The 11,411-nt window shown below is 46.5% G+C and overlaps 1 long non-coding RNA gene and 1 pseudogene across 3 annotated transcripts; both read right to left on the minus strand.

Annotated features, from left to right (window-relative positions):
* Positions 1-3,646, minus strand: part of LOC124695813 — a 9,817-nt pseudogene extending 6,171 nt beyond the window's left edge.
* A 4,852-nt stretch (positions 3,647-8,498) lies between these two features.
* On the minus strand, positions 8,499-11,012 carry LOC124698632. Of its 3 annotated transcripts, none has more exons than XR_007001027.1 (3): positions 9,802-11,012; positions 9,199-9,270; positions 8,499-8,785 (listed from the first exon to the last, which is right to left on the minus strand). It is a non-coding gene; the product is annotated as an uncharacterized LOC124698632 (long non-coding RNA). The 3 variants fall into 3 exon arrangements; XR_007001028.1 differs by having other exon boundaries at positions 9,785-11,012; XR_007001026.1 differs by having other exon boundaries at positions 9,199-11,012.
* Between the last annotated feature and the right edge of the window lie 399 nt (positions 11,013-11,411).

The raw sequence follows: 11,411 nt of genomic DNA on the forward strand, positions 1-11,411 counted from the left end.
ACTTGAAAAGAAAGTCTTGCATAGAAATTATCAATAATAATATTACCGGGAAGCTCATGAATGGGGCATTTGAGCATTAAAGACTTCAATCTCCCCCACGCTTGGGCAATACTTTCTCCTTCATGAGGCCAAAAATTATATATGCGATTCCGATCTTTGTGAATCTCACTTGGAGGATAGAACTTAGAATAAAACCGGAGCACAATATCATTCCATTCAAGAGAATCCCCATTATCCAGTAATTTATACCAATGCGCCGCTTTACCAGACAGCGATACAGAGAACAGTTTCTTCCTCACTTCATCCATAGCAATACCTGCACACTTGAATAAACCGCATAATTCATGTAAGAACAGTAAATGATCTCCAGGGTGGACAGTTCCATCCCCTGTATAACGGTTACCCACTACACGTTCAATAATCTTCATAGGTATTTTGTATGGCATTTCTTCCTTACCCGGCGCCTCATCCACTACCTTTGCGGTAGTAGTAGATTTCCCAAATAAACACTCAAGAGAAGATCTCTCCATAATGAGTTATAGCAACGAGCAGAAATAAAATCAGCACAAACAGGTAGAAATTTCCCTTACCAATTCCACTAACCAATAGCGCTTCACTCCCCGGCAACGGCGCCAGAAAATAGTCTTGATGACCCACAAGTATAGGGGGTGTATCGCAGTATCTTCGATAAGTAAGAATGTCGATCCCAACGAGGAGCAGAAGGTGTTGACAAGCAGTTTCGATGAAGGATTCACTGTAAATGCTCACAGACAAGTATTCAGGGGGTTTTAATGTAACAGATGAATAAAGTACGAGTAAGTAAAGTGCGAGAGTAACAATTGCAGCGAGTGGCGCAATCCTTTTTAGCACAAAGGACAAGCCGGTTTGTTTACTTATAATGACCAACCGTTCTAGAGGACACACGGGATTTTAGTCTAGTGCTTTCGCTACATACGGCTAATTAATCTTCATTGTTTTGATAAGTGTTGTGTGGGTGAACCTATGCTAATGTACCGCCCTTCCTAGGACTAATACATACTTGTGATTATACCCCTTGCAAGAATCCGCAACTACAAGAAAGTAATTAAGATAAATCTAACCACGACCTTAAACTGCGAGATCCTGCGATCCCTCCCGCATCGATATACCAACGGGGGCTCGGGTTTCGTCACTCCGGCAACCCCGCAATTGGCAAACGAGTACAAGATGCATTCCCCTAGGCCCATAAAGGTGAAGTGTCGTGTAGTCGACGTTCACACGACACCACTAGAAGAATAACACCACAACTTAAATATCATAACATTGAATACTACTCAACCATACTTCACTACTAACATTTAGACTTCACCCATGTCCTCAAGAACTAAACGAACTACTCACGAGACATCATATGGAACATGATCAGAGGTGATATGATAATGAATAACAATCTGAACATAAACCTTGGTTCAACGGTTTCACTCAATAGCATCAATAACAAGTAGAAATCAACAGCGGGAGAGTTTCCCCTATCAAACAATCAAGATCAAACCCAAATTGCTACAGCGGTGACGAGGTGCAGTGGTGGAGACGGCGGTGATGATGATGAAGATGATGGTGATGGTGATGGAGATGATGTCCAGCTCGATGGCGGTGACGATGGCGTCGATTTCCCCCTCCGGGAGGGAATTTCCCCGGCGGATCTCAGCCTGCCGGAGAGCTCTTTTCTCTCTGGTGTTCTCCGCCCCGCAGAGGCGGCTGTGACTCTTCGCGACGTACCCCTCTGGCTTTGGTTTTCGGGACGAAGGAGTACGCGAAGAAAAGGAGGCGAGAGGGGGCTGTGGGCCCCCCTCCTCACAGGGCGGCGTGGCCAGGGCAGGGCCCGCGCCGGCCTGTGAGGGGGGCCCATGGCGGCCCTCCTCGGCTCCCCCTTCGGCTCCCTTCGTCATCTGGAAAAATAGGAGTTTTCGTGTAATTCCCGTCAACTGTTGATCTTTCGAAATATTGCGTTCTGACGGTGCTTTTTCCAGCAGAATCCTGGCTTCGGTGCGTGATCCCCAAATAATCATGAAACATGCAAAATAGATGAAATAACATAAGTATCATCTCCAAATATGAAATATATCAATGAATAACAGCAAATTATGATATAAAATAGTGAAGCAAATTGGACGTATCACCAGCCGGGGCGCCAGTCCAACCGGCCTGGAGCCCGGTCTGCCGGCCTAGGCGCCGGGTGACTGAGCGGAAGCCCCTGGATAGCGGCCCGGTAGGCACCGGCTCGGGGCCCGGTTTGGTCCGGTCCGACCCGGTCTGGAAGCCGGTCCGACCGGTTGTAGCGCCGGGTAATCCGGTCAGGTGGCCGGTTTGCCGGCCGTGGCGCCGGCCCGTCCGGTGCTGAGGCTGGTCGGCCGGGTCGTGGCGCCGGCCGCCTGACGGATCGGACCGACGGCGGCACGATGGCGTGGGCGACGCGCAGATCGGAGTTGATGGCGGCGTTGTCGATGTAGTCCCGGTCGATGGCGACGAAGACGAGCCGACGATGGAGACCGCGCAAGCGAGACAGCCTGCTGCGTCGCACGTAGGGGCGCCCCGTGTGCAACACGTCCGGCTGTGTCGTGCGGTTGATGGCCGGTGCAAGTCGATGCTGTTGTCGCAGTAGAGGCACAAGTGGACGACGGTGATGGGCGACTCAATCCGATCTATGATCGGTAAAACCAAAAAGAAAAACGCCGGTCGAGCGACCGGCGAAGCAAAAAAGAAAACCAATCTACAGATTGGAAAAAAAGACTCGAGGGCAGCGGATCAACGGATCGGCGAACGAACCCTCATACGGATTGCGCGGCCCCCGGAGTAGATCATGGAGATCGATCTCCCCGGGGGCGGCGCGGCAACCTTGTGGCGGCTAGGTCAAGGAGCGTGCCGCTCTGATACCATGTAGAACGATAGAGAGGGATACGGAATATGTTGGATGTTGTATTGAGCCTCATGGACGAGTATATATAGCAGTACAAGGGACCGACTTGGAGTAGAAGACAAGAAACAAATCTATCCCTACCTAATCTATCCCTAACCGACATATACTCTAACAGCTTTGCATCCACCTATCCTACACCTACGGATTGCACTTACGGAATAGGCTTACGGATGAAACGTGGCCACGTTCATTACAACTGATCTGGTGTGGTTGATCCTAAAAATGCGGATGCCAACCTATGGTTGATTGCCATCTCATTCCCTAAGCTAATCCGTACGAAATTATGCCCGTAAGTGTAGCATTACTCTTTTCCTAAACCGTGTTTCGCAGTGCTTGGACCACTCCTTGGGGGAGCTCTTGGTCGTGGACACCACCGCGATCTCGACGCTGCTAGCTGGACAGCGTCCCCCTTGTACATCATGTACTCCGACAGGGAGCCGATGACTGATGTTGCTGAAATCTTCGCAGGCGGCCTCCAGCTCCGACCTCTTGAGCGACGGCACGCCTGCAGCCAGCTCCCTGTCACTCCCAAGAAACACAAGGAAAACCATGTGGAAACTTGGCACGGTTTTCAGTGAGGAGCCCAACCTGTGACGAACGCCTTGTGCAGCTGCCCGCAATATTACTAATATATTTGGGAATTTGGTAAATGGAATTGATAAGAAAACTAAGGCTACATTAAACATTCATTTTCAGCTATGTATGTTGATCTATTTGGTTGTTTAGAAATAATATTATTTTTAACAAGATTAGAAGCATTTTTTTTGCAGGTTATCCTTTTGGCTAGATACTGGATTGACCTATGGTCGTTCCTTCTGCCGTCGGATTAGCGGGAGGTCATGAGTACTGGATGCAACTGGTTGCTGATGGTTGGTGCTCTTTTTATCTTGGGCGATCGTGTAAAATGTATTCCCATTTATCTCGTACCCTTGGAAAGTCACTACAGTCGAAGATGGTGTCTGGGCCAGCAAGTACAGCTGATCTTCAATATCTTCGTTATTCAGGAGATGTTTTTGCAACCAACCGCCGAAAGTCGACATGTGTTCACGTCTAATCCAATCGTTCGACCGCCCGGGTTCCGGGAGCGTAGAAAGTTCTTGTGGTCACCGATATACGGAGCCACCATGGTGGAACTTTGTAGAACCGTGTAGTGTGCTTGAGTCAAAGAAATCCCGTCCCTACATATCATTGATTTCCTTCCTGGCGTGCCTTTTCCACTTAGTCTCCCTTCATGCCGCGATTCGAGAACACCAATCGGCTTAAGGTCGGGAATAAAGTCAACACAGAATTCAATGACCTCCTCTGTTCCATAGCCCTTGGAGATGCTTCCTTCGGCCTAGCACGGTTATGAACATATTTCTTCAAGACTCCCATGAACCTCTCGAAGGGGAACATATTGTGTAGAAACACAGGACCGAGAATGGAAATCTCATCGACCGGAGTGAACGAGGAGATGTGTCATAATATTGAAGAAGGATGGTGGGAACACCAGCTCAAAACTAACGAGACATTGGACCACATCATTCCGCAACCTCGGTAGAATTTCGGGTTTATTACCTTCCGAGAAATTGCATTGAGGAATGCACATAGCTTCACAATGGGCGAGTCGAACATTTTCCGGTAGAAGCCCCCTCAATGCAATCGGAAGCAACCGTGTCATTATCACGTGACGAGTCATGAGACTTCGAGGTTCGGAATGTTTTCTTCTCCATATTTATTATTCCCTTTATATTGGAGGAGAAGCCGGACGGGACCTTGATACTCGCTAAGACATTCAAAAAATATCTCCTTCTCTGCTTTTGTAAGAGCGTAGCTGGATAAATGACGTCCTTTAACTCTCTCATGCAGATTTTTGGGGTCTTTCCAACGTTGCTGGTCCTCCCGTGCTTCGGTGTATCTTTTGTCTTCCCGTACACGCCCGTAAAGCCTAGCGAGTTCACGCAAAGATTCTTCGTCACGTGCATCACATCGATTGAAGAGCGGACTTCTAAGACTTTCCAATATTCTAGCTCCCAAAAAATAGATTTCTTCTTCCACATGGGCGCGTGTCCGGCAGCGTCATTCGGAATGCACCGTCCGCCGGGACCCTTTCCAAATATTACATCTAGATCCTTGACCATACTAAATATATCAACACCATCACGATGGGGAGGCTTCCTCCGGTGATCAGCCTCACCGTCGTAATGCTTTCCTTTCTTTCTTACGGGATGGGTAATCCTAAGAAATCGACGATGCCCCGTGTACACGACCTTCCGACCTTTTTCCAAATAATCACCTTCGAGCTCATGTAAACAGTGTGTGCATGCATTGTATCCCTTGTTTGACTGTCCCGAAATGTTACCAAGAGCAGGCCGACTCATTGATGGTTACGAAAAGCATCGCTCTTAGGTCAAATTCCTCCTGCTTGTGCTCGTCCCACACACGTACACCCGCTAGGGACCACAGCTGTAGAAGTTCTTCGACTAATGGCTTCGGTACACATCAATGTCGTTCCCGGGTTGCTTCGGGCCTTGTATGAGCACTCGGCATCATAATGAACTTCCGCTTCATGCACAACCAAGGAGGAAGGTTATATATACAAAGAGTCACGAGGCCAGTGCTATGGCTGCGGCTCCGCTCTCCAAAAGGATTCATGCCATCCGTACTTAGACCAAACCTTAAGTTCCTTGCATCCTGTGCAAAGTTTGGGAACTCTCTATCGATTTTTCTCCATTGGGATCCATCGAGCAGGTGCCTCAACATCACGTCTTTCTTACGGTCTTCTTTGTGCCATCGCAACAACCTAGCGTGCTCTTTATTCCCGAACAAGCGTTTCAGCCGTGGTATTATAGGAGCATACCACATAACCTTGGCAGAACCCTCTTCTTGGGGCGCTCGCCCTCAACATCACCAGGGTCATCTCGTCCGATCTTATACCGCAATGCAGTGCACACCGGACATGCATCCAAATTCTCGTACTCACCGCGGTAGAGGATGCGATCATTAATGCATGCATGTATCTTTTGCACATCTAATCCTAGAGGGCAGACAATCTTCTTCGCTTCGTACGTACTGGCGGGCAATTCGTTACCCCTTGGAAGCTTCCTCTTAATTATTGTCAGCAACTTTCCAAATCCTGAGTCAGTGACACCGTTCTTTGTCTTCCATTGCAACAATTCCAGTGTGCTGCCTAGCTTTTTATGGCCATCTTCGCAAGTTGGGTATAACAATTTGTTGTGATCTTCTATCATCTTGTCGAAGGCCAACCTTTCCTTTTCGGTTTCACATTCTCTCCTTGCATCAGCAATGGCCCGGCCAAGATCATCATCAGCGAGGCTCATCCGGTGCCTCTTGATCTTCTACTTCATTGTCTTCATTGCCTTCTGCAGTATCATCGTATTCGGGAAATTGGGATAACCGTCATCATCCTCTTCCTCTTCTTCATTGTCTTCCATCATAACCCCTCTTTCTCCGTGCTTGGTCCAACAATAGTAACTCGGGCATGAAACCGGATCGCGAAGGTGGCTGTGAATGAGACTCGAGCGAGCGTAATTTACGGTATTCTTGCAGTCCACACATGGACAATACATGAAGCCACCATGTTTGTTTGCCTCCGCCACGGCCATAAAATTATCCAGGCCCGCGAGTGAACTCGTCAAACCGTCGGTCAATGTACATCCATTGCCGATTCATCCGCATGATATAATTAAGCTGATCAAAACCATTACGTAACATCACGATGTATATATACACATGCATTTTATCAATTGCGGATGAAAAGGATAAAGTTGTTAACCTCGATGAAGAAGAAAAAAGCAAGTTAAGTGTGGCTTGATTTGTGTAAACTCAAGTGGCAAATCCTCTTAAGCATTTCATCGAACACCTCTTGTGCATGTGAAGAAGAGAGGAGAGCAATACACCCTCTTGTGAAGATAGTGAAAAAATGGCTAAGTGTGGCTCACACTTGGGCAGGGGCAAGGTTATATAGCCGGAGGGGGCCTTTGGACCCGGTTTGTCATACAAACCGGGACTAAAGGGTTCCCCAGCTGACAAGGCCTGCCGCGCCCTGCGGGTGGACCCTGGACCCGGTTTGTATCACAAACCGGGTCCAAGGCCGCTACGAGACAGGCGCCGGCGGGTGGGGTCGTCCTGGGCAGAAACGAACCGGGTCCAATGGGGGCATTGGACCCGGTTTGGTTCAGCAGTGGGTCATTTGCTTGGGACCAAAGGCCTCTTCTCCACTAGTGTAAGCGGCTTACTAGTAGATATGTTTCATATGCCATGTTTTATTTTGTCTCATTCCAATGGTTAATATATATATATCGACCCTCTGTGATTGTTCATTTATAAATTGATTGCTATTTGAAACTTGTAATAAATCTGGATGTGTGCATCGACTGATATAGAGGGCAGGTTACTTATCCCCCATTTTGAAAATAATACTCGTAAGTTCAATTTCAAATTCTAAGACCATATTTATATAATTCTGATGCCATGTTCCATGTTTGTATAGTTGAAATATATATCTGAAATCGAAATGAGCACTCTCAAATTTTACCATACATCGCTAACCAACAACATACTTTGATATCCTTTGTGGCAAAGCAGATACGTGGGTTTCTCTGAAAGTGATACCTCTGGCAGTGAAGTTGATGCTTTTTCTGAAACATGAACGTCATCAAAAGACTGTTCAACATTACATGGTGTGATCTCTTGGGTTCTTGAAGATAAAGTGGTAGTGACATTTGTCATTCACCTATCAGCACAACGTGCCGATAAACTAGTCGTGACATGGATAAAACTTTGTAGCTCACACTTTTACGCAGGTGTTGAAACAACCAATGATAACTTGCGAAAGTGACCCAATCAAACTAACAAAAAGCAACATATAGTACTAGAAGAACATGCGAGCTTCGCCTCGCCGCCTACACAACGTTGTGTAGAGCGTGACCAGACATATTACTTTGTATTACCTCCGGTCGAAAATAATTGTGACCATGCGTATTACTTTGTACTACCTCTAGTCGAAATTAATCGACGCGAATGCATGAGCCTGCGTCAATCTAATCCAACTGGAGGGAGTAATAGCCAGACGTAATGGGATTGTGTTTCTAATGTTACTGTCTGGTGGCTGTTGTCTGGTGGCTGTCCATCCCTTGTCGATCCCGAACAGCTAGTTTTGTTTTCACACCTATCCTTTGTGCAGCTGTAAGCAAATTTAACTACGTGCCACAGAGGGAAACATCTCAAGTTCTCAACCAGTTGTTTTGTGCACACTCGAGAAACATAACCAACGGATAGACTCGAGAGTGGCAATAAAGAAAAAAATGTGTAATTGCCAAAAGAAAAAAAACAAACAAACAACACATCAAGGCAGGGACACACAAACAGGCAGGTAATGAGCTAGGCCGGCTTACAGTTTGGAGGATTTTTTATCTGAACGGAGAAGACCTACGTTGTTGGGTTTTCAAGCTCAACGGGGAGGTCAAGTTAATCTTGAAAAAAAACTCAATAGCAACACGACATGCAGTAATAAACAGAGGGATACAACTGGGAGAACAGATTTGCCAGAAACTTTTCTAGGTATACTGAAACTCATAAAAACAGTGTTGCATTCATTCAGGATAAAACTTCAAGACCTGAAAAGACATATCTTAAGAAAAGAGTAGCGCGGCACAGTGGCATCTGAGTAACATATTTCCTAGCAAATAAGCCAGAGATTTTAGCTACTGTACTGGACATGAGCATAAGATTCAGCCACAAAGAATCAGTGCCTTTTACAAACAAAAACTCGAAAACACCATCTCAACACTGGAGCCTGCACGTGCTGCTGTAATTGGTATCATGTACCTATCCATCAGAAGGAAAGCTGAGTAAATCATACTAAACTCAGTGTAATGAAATCAATGAGCTTAGATAAAGTGACAACAAACATATATTCAGCATGATACTCCGGAAAATGGTATGTAAGAAGAAATGGTGGTAAGGTGGGTCCAATTCACATTTAGAGCAGAGGCTTCACTTGGAGTTAAAAAGAGTGGCCTGAGAAGCCAGGTAGGCAACCCAACATACATTTTAGAGGAATTGTAAAGTAATATGTAGTATAATAAGCATATAAATCCATTCCACGTAAAGAAATAACAATAGGCTAACTGGCTAAGCACAAAGGGTAACCAATATTATCTATTTAGAGAAGAAATAAATTATAAATGCTCATATATTTTATAAGTAACTTTGAGTGGTTGTCGCTAGAGGTTAGATACCTAGTATCGATCTAACACTTGTTCCATGGTAATAGACATGCATCCTTCCTTATACTACTGTGAATCCCTTTCCTGTAAAAATTAAAAGCATCCATCAGGTTAGTTGTAAAATAAGGAATGGGTGAATAGCTACCCTTGGGAAAATTAGAAGGTAAATACACTTAAAACTCAGAAGCACTTTACTTAGTGTTTTGGGGTTATAATTATGAGCACTTCATGATAATGCAATAAAATTGCAGATAAAAATTAGCGTATACTAAGAATCAATACATATTCTATAGTTAAAAACCATTCCTTATATCATGAAAACAGAAAATGAAACAAGTCATTAGTATTTCAGCGAGAGGTACTGTTTTACTTGACTAAAAAACTGCATTATTTCAATATGGCCAACAGGTTCCATCCATATCTGAACACTCATATTGCTCACATGTAGCAAGCAACCAACCCATGATTGCACAATTCACCCAATATGTCTAGATAGTAGGCAAAAGCCACAGCAATGCATGGATAAACACAAAGCTGAGACAAATGTAAACCCTGGTAGGAATAGTAATAGAAAAAATAATAGGTCAGAGGATTGTACATCAAATTCAAAGGAACCTTAGGAGTCAGGACGATGTAGGAGATTAGTGAGCAGCAGGCAGCGACACCACTTCCATGAAAAACTTGGACACACATCAGATTCGACACACGAAAGTTAAGTGATTAAAGCCATTAAAATGGCAGAGAATCTGAAAAATGGGCGGGGTATCGTTGTGGTGAAGAGGAGATGATTGACGGCCAGTAGAAACGAAATGGGTCCAGTACAAATAGGAGAAGATTACTGACCTGTCATAGAGAAATAAAGTAGAACAGTAAAGAAGTCCACCTAGAGCGTTTTACTGCCCTGTAAGCAAGACGCTATAAGATTGCTAGCTGATGAATAGTGCATAACAAATTCTTCATTATAGGAAGCACTAAGCAACTGCCACTACTGGTTAACTAATTAAGAATTCTCCGCATATGCAGCGAGTGCAATTGCCAAAGATGTCCATGTAAATCAAGTTATAGGAAAACTTTTCTTCCAAATGTGCCTCACATATTTAATTTCCACACTACATGGTATGGTTTATCCCACCACCGTTCAACTATGCAACTAAATCATATACCTTACACCTAGCAATGTTAGAATATATTGTGAATAACAATGTCCTCTAAAGTCTAAACACCAGACCGCTATCCAGAAAACAATTAGGACATCAGCTAGCAGCACTCCATCTCCCAAGCTCCCTCAATCTCTGAATATCACTCATGTCTTTCAGAGTTAGCAGCAGTGCCTCTCACAGGCTGCAGCAGCATCGTGGCAATGGCAAGGAGCAAGGAGCAAAAGCACGTCGCCCTCTTCTCTCTCCATGTACCTCATCTACTGCCAAATCCATGTTTTATACTGAAGCCTAGATATAGAAACAATTAGCAGCATTGATAGGTGCCGACAGTGTTGCGCGGGACATTATGGTAAGAAACCGCATGTTGAGCGCCGGTCACCACGGCAGCGAGGGGGGCAGGGAAAGGTCGAGCTCCTTGACTACCTCGAAATCCAATCCACCTCGGCGATGGAAGCGATCTCGTCGTGGCGGCGCAGGCCCGGTGGTGTGCCGCCGTGCTCGATGCCGTTGATGACCTCGATGTGTGCCGGGTCGTCGGAGACAGAGTGGGCTGAGATGGTGCGCATGAAGAGCCGAGCCGAAGCCGGCGTTGATGAGGTCGGCAACGCTCTCCTCATTGACGCCGCTGGAGTCTCCTGGCGGAGTGGACGGTGCGCGGCTGGCGGCGGTGTGGACGACGCGCGTCTTCCGGCCGGGGGAACGGCGAGCGGCCGCCGGTGGATTGACGCGGCTGGAGTCGTCCGACGAAGTGGACAGCGCCCGGCTGCTGGCGTCTACGACGCTCGTCTGCTGGCGGGGGGAACGGCGCGCGGCCTTCGGTGGGGGAACCGGCGCGCTTCTGCCGACAAGGGTGACGACGGGCAACTTCCGGCAGGGCTGGGGCGGCGCTCGGCGGCGGAGGAGTTTGGTGGAGATTGCAAAGCAGGGTTTTTTTTTCTGAGAGGAAGTAAAGCAGGCTTTAATGCTGTCTTTTTTTACCCGGTTCAGTTTGTACCCCACGATCGACGCTACGCCCAACATGAAGCGGGTCAATATGTCAGGGATGACAGAGATATAACTGGGGTA

The sequence above is a fragment of the Lolium rigidum genome, chromosome 3 (genome assembly GCF_022539505.1).
Source record: "Lolium rigidum isolate FL_2022 chromosome 3, APGP_CSIRO_Lrig_0.1, whole genome shotgun sequence".
Lineage (NCBI taxonomy): Eukaryota > Viridiplantae > Streptophyta > Magnoliopsida > Poales > Poaceae > Lolium > Lolium rigidum.